At 39.2% G+C, this 14333-nt stretch overlaps 1 protein-coding gene across 8 annotated transcripts in view; it reads right to left on the bottom strand.

The window, feature by feature from the left end:
- TRIM2 (tripartite motif containing 2) overlaps nt 1–14333 on the bottom strand; it is an 89503-nt gene that overhangs the window by 51207 nt on the left and 23963 nt on the right. The window contains exon 1 of one of the 8 annotated variants that reach the window (XM_027747351.2): nt 10637–10775. The exons of the other annotated variants lie outside the window; for them this stretch is intronic. The gene's annotated coding sequence lies outside the window, so the exon portion shown is untranslated. Of the gene's footprint in view, nt 1–10636; nt 10776–14333 lie in introns of those variants that run through there. 8 annotated transcript variants of the gene reach the window in all.

The raw sequence follows: 14333 nt of genomic DNA, 5'->3' as shown, positions 1-14333 counted from the left end.
ACCTCCTGAGACACTCCTCCGGATCTGCCCCACACTGCACCTCCACTGCAACTCTCCCTTTAGGGGAGCTGGAGCTTAGTTATATATTCTCTGTTGACCACTGAAAAGTTCCTCTGCTTCTGTTTCCATTGACTTCAGTAGGATTTTGTTGAAGTGGCACAAACTTCAAATCAGCAAGGGAGAAGGCAGCACCCAGCAATCGCCACGTGCCATGTAACTTCACAAAATTAACTTAGAGACTGCCAGCCCTTTAGAATTTTTTTCTTGCAGCCTTCAAAAATCCCACTTCCCATCAGATACAGCATATGGAACATAAACTGGGAGAAAAAAAACCCAAACAACTTAGGTGTCTCACAGCAAGAAACAGCAGATGGAATCTAAGCATTAAAAAAGCAAGCAATAGAGGCACAAAGTGAAAGACATATTAGTGCAAAAACACATATTGGGAGAGGGATCAAGAAGGAGAGAGAAAGAAGAGCCCCGCTCCAGCATGTGAGCAGGCTGAAATCAGGCTCACATCCTCTGCAGCACTTACATTGTTTAAAATATGAAAAATTGGTTGCTGCACCTCCATATTTGCCTTAGCTGTTGTACAGTACTCACCTCATTTTCTTATCCAGAGCCCAGCAGCAATGTCACCTTCTGTGTCTGCCAAGTCTTCTTCTGAACCAAAATATCTTTCAAAAATACAGCAATATGTCTAAAAATTTATATTGTCCATGGATTCTGAGAAGAATCCTTGCTCAAGTGTTAAGTGGCAGGCAGAGGTTTACCCAGGCAGGCTCTTTATGTTGGCAAAAGTACAATACTGAACTTTCACAGCAAGACGGTAAACACGTAGCTGTGTGCAGCAGGTAGTCTGGCAGCACCAGCACTACTGAAAAACAATGTCAGGACAACCTTGGCAAAAGGAGCTCTGTGGGTTTTAACAATGGTTGTAGGCACAGGAGCTGAACAGACCAAACAACCGTAGCAAAAGCCATCTACAGCTCCTGGGGGGGGAGCTCGAAGTGCTCAGAGCCCGAGTGTGCCAGCTGTGACGCTGTGTCCTCCACCTCCACACTCACAGGGTCACTCCATTTGACTTCCCAGTAGTCAGATCCAGCATTTCAAAACTTGGAAACACCCAATGGCTGAACTTCACCCAGTAAACACGTCTTTCCAGTCCTCAGCAAGGACACTAGTTTGCTGATTGCACACTAGCACTCCTATTTAAAGAACTGTTATTGGAAAAAGCTGAAACCTTTCCACAGCAGAGATGAAGAGCTCTCTATATCTCATGCCTTGCCTGCAGAAATGAATCAATTCCCAGCATATGAATCAATTCCCAGCAGTTTCACCACAGCCACAGTAAGATGTGCCATCTGCCTGCAAAGCCACCGAACCCCTCAGCGGGCAGGATCTCTAGACAGTCCTAGTGGCCCTTTCTCAGGGCCTACCAAGCAGCTACTCTGGCTCAGCCCAGGTTTTCCTCAAGGGTTTTCCTTGCAGGACAAGGGTTTATATCTGACACAAAGCCGTCTTCGTTCATCCTTCATCTTCAAAAACAACTCTTCTAAGCTTTCTCTTAGACATCTCTTCCAGGTTCTCACCACACAGGGCAGGTTCAAGCCAGATGCCCAAGGCCCCTACGGGCCATTGCTAGGCTGCTCGTAAGCAAATGCCCAGCACTGATGTAGGTCAGACTCTACAAAAATTACATTCTCAGAGGACCCTTGTACATATATTCCTGCATGAATATCAGTCTTTTTTACTGACATCACAACTTACAAAACAACAGCTAATGAAAGAGGAGGAAAGCAGAACCCCTCATGCACAATTTTAAGACACTCCCAGGATGAACTGGGATACACAGGAAATTAATGAAAATGCATCCATTTTACTTTACAGGAAAACCAGTACATTTTTATGTACGTGAAAAGCAAATTAGGAGACATTACAGAAAACACTAACCATATGGATGCATGTGTCTTTTTAAATAGAAAAAGCACTTGGAAAAAAACACTGGTATCAGGATAGCTAAGAACAATATTGTCTTACATCAGCCACAATTTCATTTGGATTTTGATAGCACCTAGAAATCTCTTTCAAGTACCAGAATCCCACTGTGAAAGGCACCAGTTACACAGAACAGTGCAAAGTCCTATGCAAACATAGGTAGCCCATGTCTTAATGCCTCACGCAATTCGTCTGTTGCCATCTAACTGTATCTGTGACACCAAGTACCTTTCTAAACTATGAAATAAGTTTTCATAGCCAGTCATTAATTTAGATAAGGACTATTTCTGTAGAGAAAGAGGTGCAAGACAGCAGCTTACATAGCATGAATCTCCTACAGTCAGAGAACAGGAGCAGATCTTACCATCCTCTTCCCTTTGCCAACTCCTTGAATGGACGTGAGAACTGCCTGAGACTTTAGACATAAGTCCTTGTGATGACTGTGACAGGATGCACCATGTTGTTACTGAAACAGATTATATGTAGTAAACTATAAAACCCATTAGAGGTGTATGTAAAGTAACCAGCTGCGAGCACAGCTGTTACAAGTAGTTGAGAAATGCTAGTGGAAAACCAGTTACAAATAGGACATAAAGGCTGCACTACCTCAGGTACTGAACTTCTCTTACCACAGTAAGCAGTTATTAGGATGTATTTCAAATAATTTAAATGCTTCTGGAAGCCTGATGAAAGGTTTTTGGTAGGTGGAGCCTACTGTTGAGTTAAATTTTATTCACAATTTATTTTTTATTCACAATTTATATCTATTGTTTTTTACTATTCCTTTTTATTGACCACAGAGGAGAAACCCCTTTTATTGATACCAATAATATACTGGATAATTCTTCACCCTGTGAGCTGTGAAACCCATTGCCCAGGATGCTACAGTTGTTAATATTTTACAGTCATTCCAGGAGAGCGGGACAAATTCATGGTAAATAGATTGATTAAAGACACCACCTCTACCAGAAGCAGAACTGGAAGCACAAATCATTGAATATGTAAGAGCATTCTGAAGAGTACCGTGATATGTCTGATCTATTCTTATGCCCGCCCCTCTGTAAGCATCTGCTGTCAGCAACCATCCATATTATAAGGCTAGACTAGATTTACTTTTGATTTGACCCAGACAAACCTTCAAATTACTCAGAGGAGACTTCACAGAAGCTGACATAGTAGCCACTCCCTTTCGGCATAGTTAATGGACATTAGTGGCTCTGCAGGGCTGTTTCTATCTCTTCGCAGAGCCCTCCCATTTAGGGATGTCAGGTGAAATGAATCCATCAGACATCTGCCTTGATGCACCACTGTTGCATGAAGAATGCCACTCAGGGCCACAGAGTACCTTTAGCATGTACACCTGTTCTGACGTCATACAAAGAAGAGTTACAACAATGGTGACTGATTAATAATCACCCCAAGCAGAGAACCATTTCACAGACAATACAACAGTAACCTAGCACTTTTTCTCTCCACTTCCCCCAACCTTTTCAAATTTACTTTATCCTTAAGACAAAAAAAATATTTCTAGTGATATTTCCTTAAGAGTCAAGTTAGTCTTGTTTCTCTGCAGAGGTACTCTGTATTATTCTAAAAGCAATGCCATAGAGCTTGGGGAAATCATGCCTTCATCGCTATCCTGGTTCTCCTCATTTAAAAGTTGCCCACCTTTATCATCAGAGGTCCCTCCAGAGGGTGCATATCTTCAGAACAGGCCTTCTGCAAGAGCACATCCCAGAGGGCAAACAATGATGGTTGTTCAGAGGGTAAAGGCTACCATTCCAGAGCACAGATAAAAATTCATCCCAAAGGTCAGATATAGGAAGAAGCCTTCCTGCTCTTACGCTTGTTTGTATTCAAGACTGTGCAATGTATCAGCTTCTGATAAGACAAACAAAAATTTTGGACTGTGCAAACACAGAAAATGGAACTACTCACTTTTTCTTGTTTTGCAAATCCACCTTAATATATACAAACCTTTTTGCATGCCCTAGTGTAGTCTGGATTTTTATTATTTTTTGTAGGAGGGAATAGTAAAAAACTAATTAGAATGCAGAAGCAAAGGTATGAGTTCTGCCTACACAGAACATGTAGTACAGTTCTTATAAAACAGTCCTCCAATACTGTCTTCTCTTTTCTGTGTAATAAAAGATTGTACTTATCTCCACTGAGAGATTTTAAGTAAAGGATTACTTTTGTAAATGAATGAAAAATTATTTGTCTTTAATTAGGAATTAAGTATCTCAGAACATTTTTGTATTTCACAATCAAAATTTATTTCCAGCTATTTTAATACAAGACAAAAAATTATCACTGCATATTTGATAAACAGGATGAAATCTTCATGGCGCAACACTTAATTTTATCTCTTTGTTATAAAATGTTTCCTGAACCGAGATGCAGAAAGATCATTTGTTCCCAAAACTACACAGAGCAGACTAAGAACTAGGTAATAATAAAGAGCCTTCTTTGCAGAGGGTCCAGTAAGACTTACAAATCCTTTGGAAAGAACACATACTAGCCCATATCATAGTACTGTGCCAGAGGAACACACATGACAAAAACAACCCAACCCTCAGATACTATGAAATTAAGACGTGGCTCTACATGATTTTTTGGCCCTAGGTTTCCTAACTCTCCAGTACAGTGCAATTACTTAAGCTCTAAATATCAAATTAGATCTGCTTTCAAGATAGAAAAAAACTCCCACAAAACAAAACCAAAACCAAACCAACACTTGCAGAAGCTTATCTTGCAGGAGTTAATCCCTGAAGGTTTACATTAACACTCCCACCAATATAGGGATTACAGGAGAGAAAGTTGTAGAAGGATATTTCATGAATACTGTTTCCTCACTGGAAAAGGAAAAATAACCAAAAACCAAAAAGCTGCGCTAATGCAGAGAAATCATGGCATTTTTTCCTCTTCAAGGGTTTATGTATGCTGTAAGAGGCTTGTTCCTCAGTCATGCTTTTTCATTCCTGGGGGTCATTGTAGTTCCTGAGGAATTTGAAAGTAGTGGGATTTACAGGATTTGCAATTTAGAGATGTTCTCAGAAGAACGAGAGTGGCCTTGAAGACACCTGACATTACTGAACCTGCTGGCATCTGCTCTTTGGAAGTCCTGTTTCTCCCAGAGTGTGCAAATTCTCTAATAATACAGATCATGGGACAAATATGGCTGGGGCTAAATATGGTACACATACTAAGTCTCTTCAAAGACCACTACAGAGATTAATGCATTCAGAGGAACAAAAAACCCACAATTGTTGGGATCTTTTCAAGAGCATTTCCAAGTTCAGCAAAATAGTTTGAATGCAGTCTTTTTTGTTGTTGGGTACTGTAAGTAATTGTTTCAAGTACATTTGCTGAAGATTCTGTCTGCTTTGGAGGGGTTTTGTCCTGCACAAGGTGCAGGAGTATTTTGCACATTTATATTTTCATTCTTGTCAGAGTTTTGTCATTCAGAATAATCTAGACACTGCTCTTTCCTTGATAAATCAATCCCGAGTAATTCACAAACCACATAGGTAGACAGCACACAACTTCAAGCTCACAAATAATCCAGTTTTACTAAACTTCAATGTAGAAGGAGGCAAGCAGAGTATAAATCTTTGCAGAGACTAAACCTTTCCCTTTTTCTTTAAGCCATCAGTCCAGAAATAACAATATTCCAAATTACAAGTTCAATGAAGGGGTATTCTCAAACCTAGCATTAAAAACTCATTAAAAAAATAACAGAGAAAGAGGGAATTGTCACTCTATGTTTCCAGAACGAAAAGAAAAAGAAATTAAGAACAGAAGCCCATGGTAGCACAAAACAAATAGCTTTCCATGACAAAAGAACAGAAAGTCACCCATAAATAAACTGATCATACACATGTTTAGGCAGACTAATAACACTAAGACAAATAAATCCATATGGATTAGGAGCAAGCAAATTGCTGAACATTCACCTCATGCATTTAAAACCTGATCAAAAGTAATTGCATCTACTCCAATCTTTTTGACTCTTTCACAAAGGGCGTCCACCTTGGCATAAAGACTGAAGATCACCATCCTCCTAATTAACCACTTCTAAAATGCATCCAAAACTGATAATATTCAGATGGTTTTAAAGTGAGAGAGAATGAATAATACTTTTACACATGAGCAAAAGTGCTGACCATAAAAGCAGAGTTGTTCAGAGTTCTTTCAGGGGAACATTTAGTATATATGTGATTAGAGTAAATTTTTAAGTTATTTGTCTTCTCCTAGTGGCAGGGCATATTCTTAAAGTTATTACAGCCTAGATTTAATATTTAACAGTAAACCATCGTAGCCATTCTGGTACCAGTTTCTTTTGATGCTTGTGTTAACAGGGTCACCATGTAACGTAAGAAGTGCCAGAATACATGCTGCTAACATTTTTCACATGGCTGTGATTAGTATCCTTCTTAATTTAGCTGTGCCTCTTTTAACCCTACTGCAACTAGCTAGTGGCAGTAGATAGCGGCTGGATAGAGCCAGCCAACATCTACATCCTACATCTACCTGTTTAGCACCAGAAGAACTATATTCCATTTGCTATTTCGAGTCTTCCTTTTGTATGGGATTTTCCTCTGAGTTATTGCCCTAAAGTCCAGCTAGCAAGTAGGAAGGCTCCCTGGTTGCCAGCAGACATCTCAGCCAACTAGATCCTTGGCTGTCCCCACACAGTGCATTAGTGACATGTTATGTCATTTATTTCACTGTATGGTATTCCAGTCACAAACTGCTATTCCTGTGATCAAAGTAAATTACTGACTTCCAGCTAAAATCACCTCTTTAAATAAGCAGTGCCCAATCCAAATATAGCTAGACAGCCCAATTATTAGAAGGAATGACATGCAATGCCAAGATGTGTTTACAGGTTGTGGACAGAAAATGTCTAGAGATTCTGTGGTAGAAAACAAAGACAAATGCCTCTAATGCTACAATTTATGCAGTAAATATTTAGCTGTTTAAACCACAGAAATAAAACATGGTCTTTATAGAAATAAAACAGTTCAGAAAATTTGACATGAAATGCCATTTTCATTTCTCCAAAGGTCAGCCTGAATTTTGTTCAGTGGGAGGTGGTCTTTATTCCACTTGATCAAAAATAAAGAGGAAGAAAAAGAAATCTTGTGCACAAAACAGGAATTCTTCCAAATTGATCTTAAGTGTTTGCAACCAAGCAGCTCATTCCTTTACAGACACGTTAACATAAACCTTACAGCACACCAAGGGACTGCCTCCAATCCATTCATGTCACCCAACAAATAGAAGAGCAAGCCAAATTCTAACAGAAGCAGCAAGTGTGTCTTGAAAGTTAACCTATCAAAAATGGAGGTATAGAGAGGTAAAGTCCATTTCTGTGACTGCTAAGCCCTGTTCTCTTCCCTCCAGTATTTTAGAAACCTCTAAATAATAACTATTTCCTTTCCAGTACTGATTCCTTTCAACAAATATTGATTTTTTTCCAGAGTCTTGTTTTTTTAACAGCTCATGCAAGGCTTTTCACATGGTTAGTTCACCTTTGTTTTTTCACCAGGAAACATTAGCGGAAAATGTAATCACAACCTGTGCTCTCTGGAAATAGAATATCTAATTTTGGTTGAAGGTGTCTGCCAAGTGTAGCATCTGCAATAGTGGATTTCAATCTGACAGTCACTGGTCTGCTTCAACAACTGAAAAGAGCAAGTTCATATATGTTACCCTGCAAAATATGGATGGGCAAAATTCCAGGAGAAAATTTTTAGGGCTTTGGAATTAATGGCTCTCTGTAATACAGAATATTGCATTGTCCTTAAAACAACTAATTAAATCTAAACAGCTATTCCCTTATATAATGCAACCGTATTAAGGAACATACTTTATAAACTGAATTTATTATTTGGAGTAATATATATGTTTGCTGCTGTGTATAAAAAAATAGTTCAAACTGTCTACACCCATATCCTCAGACACATTTAATTTCGATGAGACAATATGCTTGCCAAGAGATAAATCAAAATTCTCTTACATTTGGCTCAAGGATTTATCCTAACCTACTGTACATTGTGCCCTTGTTTTTATATAAATAGTTCATGTATCTAGACATAGTATTACATGTTTCAGCAAAACTGTGTATATTTAACACTTTATGCAGATTATTAAATTTCAGCTTCAGTATAGTAATGCACAACACTTAGTTCTATGCATTGGGACACTCAGAACCTTTTCAGTTAATTTAATTCCTCATTTTTCCTCAAAGGAATCAGGAGCATCACTGTGTTTGTATAAGCTGTCCAAATCCTACTTTTTTTAAGAATTAATGAAATTCCATTATCGGGCAAAGACAGGCCCAGCATGTTTTCACGCTGGCTTCAAGCACCAATTATCTGGGATTTTCCAGTAAACAACTTGACCTCCAAGCTAAAACCGGGACTGCCTGAGAAATACAGGCTGGGGAAATTCTCCAGCAGTACTGTCATCTTTGTCCAGGTAAGGTCTAATTTTCCAAACACTGTGCATGCTGCCGGACATGGCAGGATTCAGACAGCCCTTGCATGTGGCCATGGAGACTGCTTGTCTCAAAGCTAGATTTCATAAAAAATCAATGCTGAAAAAAAGATCAACTTCTAAGACACACACACACCCCCCCACACGCACAACCCACCTCCCCCAAGGCATTATGCATATATATACTTCTAATTTTTATTCTGTGTCTGGAAAGATACATTTGCTGTCTCCCTTTATGAATTACACGAAGAAATCAAAAGATTTTTCCCAGATGACTGAAATAATTGTTTCCATTTTTCCCTCTTCCCAGAAACCCTATAATCAAATCTAGCATTGGTTCTGTCATAAAATCCACTTCATGTTTCCTTCTGGCCCTCAAGTGGCATGTCTTAGTGATGCTCCTTGAAGCAAAGTTCTGTTTAGCCTTCTCCCTGAGGAAAGACATCGTGTATTAAAGGCATATCAAAGCCATTTCTCATGAAAAAGGATGAATCTAAAGGACTGAATTGAACCCTCCATGGAGAAAACCCCAAGCTGTTCTTTATAGCCAAACTCTGGGCATTGCAGGTCCAGGTCAGACCAGGGAGTTTCTTCACCATTCAAGTTTGTCAAATCCTTTGCTGAGAAGTTTGAGGAAACCTTTTGTTTATGGTAAGCAGTTTTGGTTGAGGGCCAAAGCACAGAAGCCCTATTGCATTTTGTCAGCAGCTAACAGATTGATTCCCCCCAAAAAAGCTCTCTGGAAACAGAGAACTCCTCTTTCTGGTAGCTTTGTTTTCTAGCAGGATGATGCAGTCCCAAAATCAGGTACAGTAGCTTTCTGGTACCTTCTTTCTATAAGCACTCCAGGCTTTAGATATCTTCCAGAAAATTATGGGACTAGCTTGAAAATAAATAAGTTGATATAGATTTTAACAAACTAAACCTTTTAATATGCTTTTTAAGCCCTACAGTTTATATTCTCAAGTTTATGAAAAACATTTACATTGTCTAGAAGCTTTCATTAGTATCGCTAGTCAATTTAATTTCAGTTCTCACACAAGCAGGAATGTGGAATTTTAAGGAAAAAACCTTCTGATTATTAAAGCACAATAGTTGGCCACAGACTATTATCCAGGTAGTAAATCCATTGCCCTCAAAACCAAAAAATCCAAGGCTGGAACAGAAAGCAACTTTTCTTAAGTAAGAAATATTTATTTAGTCATTGTACTTTCACAACAATTTTCTCATTTGTCCCCATATAAATGAACAGTTATTTAACTGTTTTGGCCTAATGAATGTTTGAGTTCAGGACAATTTTCTTGGTCTATTTCTTGTCCTAGTATAGTACCTGGTACATTATCTCTAATTATAACCCCTTATTTTTACTTAAACCTGTCAATCTGCCTGACAATCTGCCTAGACTGCATTTTGAAAATAGTAAAATAAACTAAAAAGGGGTAAATCAACCTACCTAAATAACCTATGGAGAGCTATGCACCAGCTAATGGCTCAAGTTACTCTTCACGAAAAGCACAACAGAATATGGCAACATTAATGTCAACTGCCAGAATCAAAAAAATTAACAACTGTGAAAAGTAGAGTGTCTCTCCTAATTAGACTTTGGCATTGTCCTCTCAGATTTACAGAGTCATTATTTTGCTTTGAATAAACATCACTATATCTTTCCTAGGCAAACTCCTTGGCTCTGTTTCAATTATTTCTTTTAAATATTAAAGAGCAGGAAACATTTGTTTTCCCTTGTCACATCCTGTCCTCTTTACATAGCATCACACAGTCCCCTTTGAAACGCCTGCTCTTACAGCAAGCCTGACACGCACAGTTCAATCAAACATTTGCTATTGTCTTTTGCCAACTACAAACAAATTTCTGCACAAACACTGAAAAGGTTTAAAGGTTTCGACAGCCATTAAAGCCGAGCTAGCACGACTGACAAAGAAAGGTGGTGTCAAACTCGGCTTCCCCACTACCACCCTGACTTAAAGAAGAAAAAGAAAGACAAAGCAATTCACTCATTCACACAGCGGAGCTTCTGGCAAGAGCTCACCCGCTGTAAAACCACTGCTCTCACAAAATACCTGAAAGCGGAAAAAACACACGAACAGTTAGAGATGAGTGTGAAAGGGTAACTTACATTATTTAGAAAGACAGTGGGAAAGGACTGCTGCAGTTTCTTCGTTATTTTACACTGCTGTTGGCAGAGTAGACAACCAAAAAAGTTCACCCAAAGAAATCCCTCCTTTTAATTCTCTCTCTCCCAGTTAATTTACTCTAGAGTCTCTCAGCCTGAAGAGATCCGACAGTCAAAAGTTTATCCCCTTGCATTTCCCAATGATATGGCCGACTTTCCTTGGACACATACCAGTGATGCAGTAAAAATAGACAAAAGAGGGGGGGAGGGAAGAAGCAATCTAGCTTGAGCCTGAATCTTCTTAACTCAGTGTTTTCTGTAAAAGCTGCTCTTATGTCAGAAGATCCCGTTCCTACTCTAACTTGCAGAGCACTGAGTCATCCATCTGGTTTTCATAATCTGGAAATTACAGGCAAACCAGGGAATATACACAGTCCAGTTTTAGCAGAACTCCCCAGGCACCAGCCTTACAAGTAACCTGAGGTACAAAGGCTTTGAAAATAAACAACCAGCCCCATGCCGGGATGGTCTCCCGTCTGCAGATGCCTGACTGCTCCCCCAGGCAGCCCCCAGCAGCCCAGAGCACGACACACCACTCAAGAAGGTGGCAGCCGGGTCCTCCCCCGCCGCTGTGGAAACAAACAGACGCTACAGCCCTCCCTCCCAGCACAAACAGCCTCTCGGGAAGGGGGGCAGGGAAATCCAGTGCATTACTTGAAATCGTTTAACAGTTTAGCAAGTCATTTAGAACAACATGTTTTCTATAAACAGGGAAGTGGATGCTCATCCACTTACATCCCCTAAAGCTTCCAGGTGAGAAGCAAATCTATTGTGTTGATAGGTTTTGTTTCGTTTAGGTGGGTTTTTTCTCTAATAAGAGTCAGTGGGCAGTTGCTTAATAGAGAACTTCTGAGGTGATCCAAGCTATTCATTACAAGAATGAACATTTTACCAAAAGTATCAGAAGTAAAATTTTGATAAGCAGCCCATGAAAGTCCATGACTCCAAACTCCCAAGTCACTTTCAGTCCCTATTTTCAGCTATTTAAAGGTCTAGAGCCCTGATTAAATTCAATATACCAAAGGCTTTAGGGGTCACCTATATTTTTGGATACTTCATGGCTTTTCGGTCAGTACTGAAGAATAACGTTTTCTCAATAAAAAATCAGAAAACCAATTTTAACCGATTTTATGGTGGATAAAAAAAAGTTTTGCCATTGCTTAAAACTAAGGTTGTTATCTGCATGTTCTTTACTTTAAAATAACAAGTTTTATTTAGTCTTTAGTTTTCCTAGAGGACTTTTTTAAGCTTTTCTGTTGGGAATAATCTTACCCTGTTTGAACAGTGAGACTCTCTAAACAAGGCAGCTTTCACTAAAGCATGGGTGAATCAGTACAGTGAGTCATTAACAAAATAAAAACACCATTGTAAACACTCTGCCTAAAAGTCCTGAGCCTTGTCACTTGCTCAGCTTTTCATTTTTGCACACTTAGGATTGTGCTGATTGTCTACTCATCTTGTACCTGGATCCAGGAATGAGATGACTGGACTGTTAAAGTCAAAAGCAGTTGAATTATTTAAAAGCCAAACCAAAACAACAACAACAACAACAACAACCAAACCAAAAAAAACAAAAACAAAACCAAAAACAACAAAAAACAAACCCCAAAAAACAACTAGACTCTAATCAGTAGAAGCAAAGGAGGAAATTATAAATTCATTTTCTTTTTTTTTCCTGTGCTGTCACAAATCCTTCCAACAGTTGTATAACCCATTGAATAATTTCAGTCACATCAGGTAGAGATCTCAAAGGTATTATATTCCTACAGCTATTGTGAAAAAAGGCAGCCCTCCAGATGAGTGAAATACAATACAACCCAGTGATCCAATGTAAAAGGCTACAGATGAGTTCAGTTTTATTATTAGACACCAGAGCACGTCACACAAACAAGAGGTACGTGAGAACAGATTTCATGTGCCCTACTGCTCAGCTGCTACCATAGTTGGGTACCTTTGACCTGCATTCTAGCATCTTTCCCCTCCTCTCCCATACAGGTAGTAAGCAGCAAAACACTTGAAATGCACAGACATCAGCTGAAGTAAATATTATTTTTTGAAACAGTAGTAAGCAGGGTTTGTTAACAGTTGAGTTATTCTCCCACTTAGTAATCAAGTGGGGTGAACTGACTACATCACATTTTTACCAGGACTGATACTTTCCATGAAACCAAACAACCTGATACTGGTAGAGCAGACTTCCGAGTCTGGGGACAGAAATTATTTCACTGGATACAGCAGAGCAGCCCTTGTGTGGTTTGCTAGGCCTGTAGGCTCTCTCCTCACTGTACTGTCACAGTACAAGACAAGTTGAATGACTATTATTTTGGGAATAAGAACACATTTTTTGGTGAGACATGGTGTTAAAGTGGAGAGTAGGTGGGAGTAACCACTTTTTGATACTTGTGCTGACAGATATTTTTTCCCTCCAAGGAGTGAATGCATTAATTCACACTGATCTCTCAGGTGCTTTTCAATATGTCTGTCAATTTACATCAAAGGCAGCTTTCACAAATAACAACTCTGTAAGAAAACTTCAAGAAAATTCAAAATTCAAAAATAGATGACTGATTTTAAATGACCCTTCATTTCCCTGACACTTATTCACCGTCTTTTTCTCTCTTTTTTTATATTCAAAATTGATTTCCTCTTTCATATCATCCATATTGGGGTACCAGCACCCTACTGTCCATAGATAGCTCCTGCCTCCAGACAGGCTAGCTGTGTGTCCCTTCAATGCTGCCTGGATATTACTAGGACATCATTTGATGCTCACTTTCTCACACTCTTGTCTCCATGACCTTTGAGGCAGTCAAGCACCGTGTTGTTATATCGCACAGGGATGGTAGTTTTCTGGAAAACTGGAGATGGAAGATATTCACCGTGTTGTTATATCGCACAGGGATGCTAGTTTTCTGGAAAACTGGAGATGGAAGATATTCAACAGTTTAACAGTGAGAAAATTTATTCTAGAAAGCTTCGTATAGGAAAGACTACAACAAAGAACAGATCAGATAGGGAAAACAACCACCTAGAAGCAATCTGTCTTGTTGGAAAAAAAGACGCTTCCATTTAGGATGTTTTCAAATGCCAGATACAGAACCACTCTGTTATTTTCCATATTGATTTTTCACAGAGATCCACTATGTTAGCAATATTAGCAGGACAAGAGTGGAGCAGGATGCAGCTTAGATATTGATTATGCAGCTTTGTATGCAGATTCTTGAAAGGTTTTTTCAAACTTCATTGCATGTTCATTAAAGCAAGGAAAAAGTGACCCTCCTCAGTCAGTGATGGACAGGTTGTAATGCACAGTAGGTGGCAGAGTATGTATCTCTCTTGGCCTGAATTCTGCTCCCATCTAGTCTGGTGTGGTTGTATTGTGAGTGCTGAACTGCGAAGGTACAGATGAAAGCATCCTGTTTTTCAACCTGTTCTTTGCAGCTTAAATACTGAGAAAGTGACAGGTGAAAAGTCTGGGTTTGGTAGAGGATGCACCTTGCCATTTGATTAGAATCTGTGAAATTACCTAAATGATAGAAGCTCAGGATAGTAGATTAACAAGCCAGGGTTTCACTACAGCTATGTGTTCACCTTTGATTTTAGCACTAGACCACTTGGTGTAGGATTTTGAATATGTTTA

The sequence above is a fragment of the Pipra filicauda genome, unplaced genomic scaffold, assembly GCF_003945595.2.
Source record: "Pipra filicauda isolate LSUMZ 115617 unplaced genomic scaffold, ASM394559v2 scaffold368_size711631_pilon, whole genome shotgun sequence".
Lineage (NCBI taxonomy): Eukaryota > Metazoa > Chordata > Aves > Passeriformes > Pipridae > Pipra > Pipra filicauda.
This window is presented reverse-complemented; position numbering and strand designations above follow the sequence as displayed.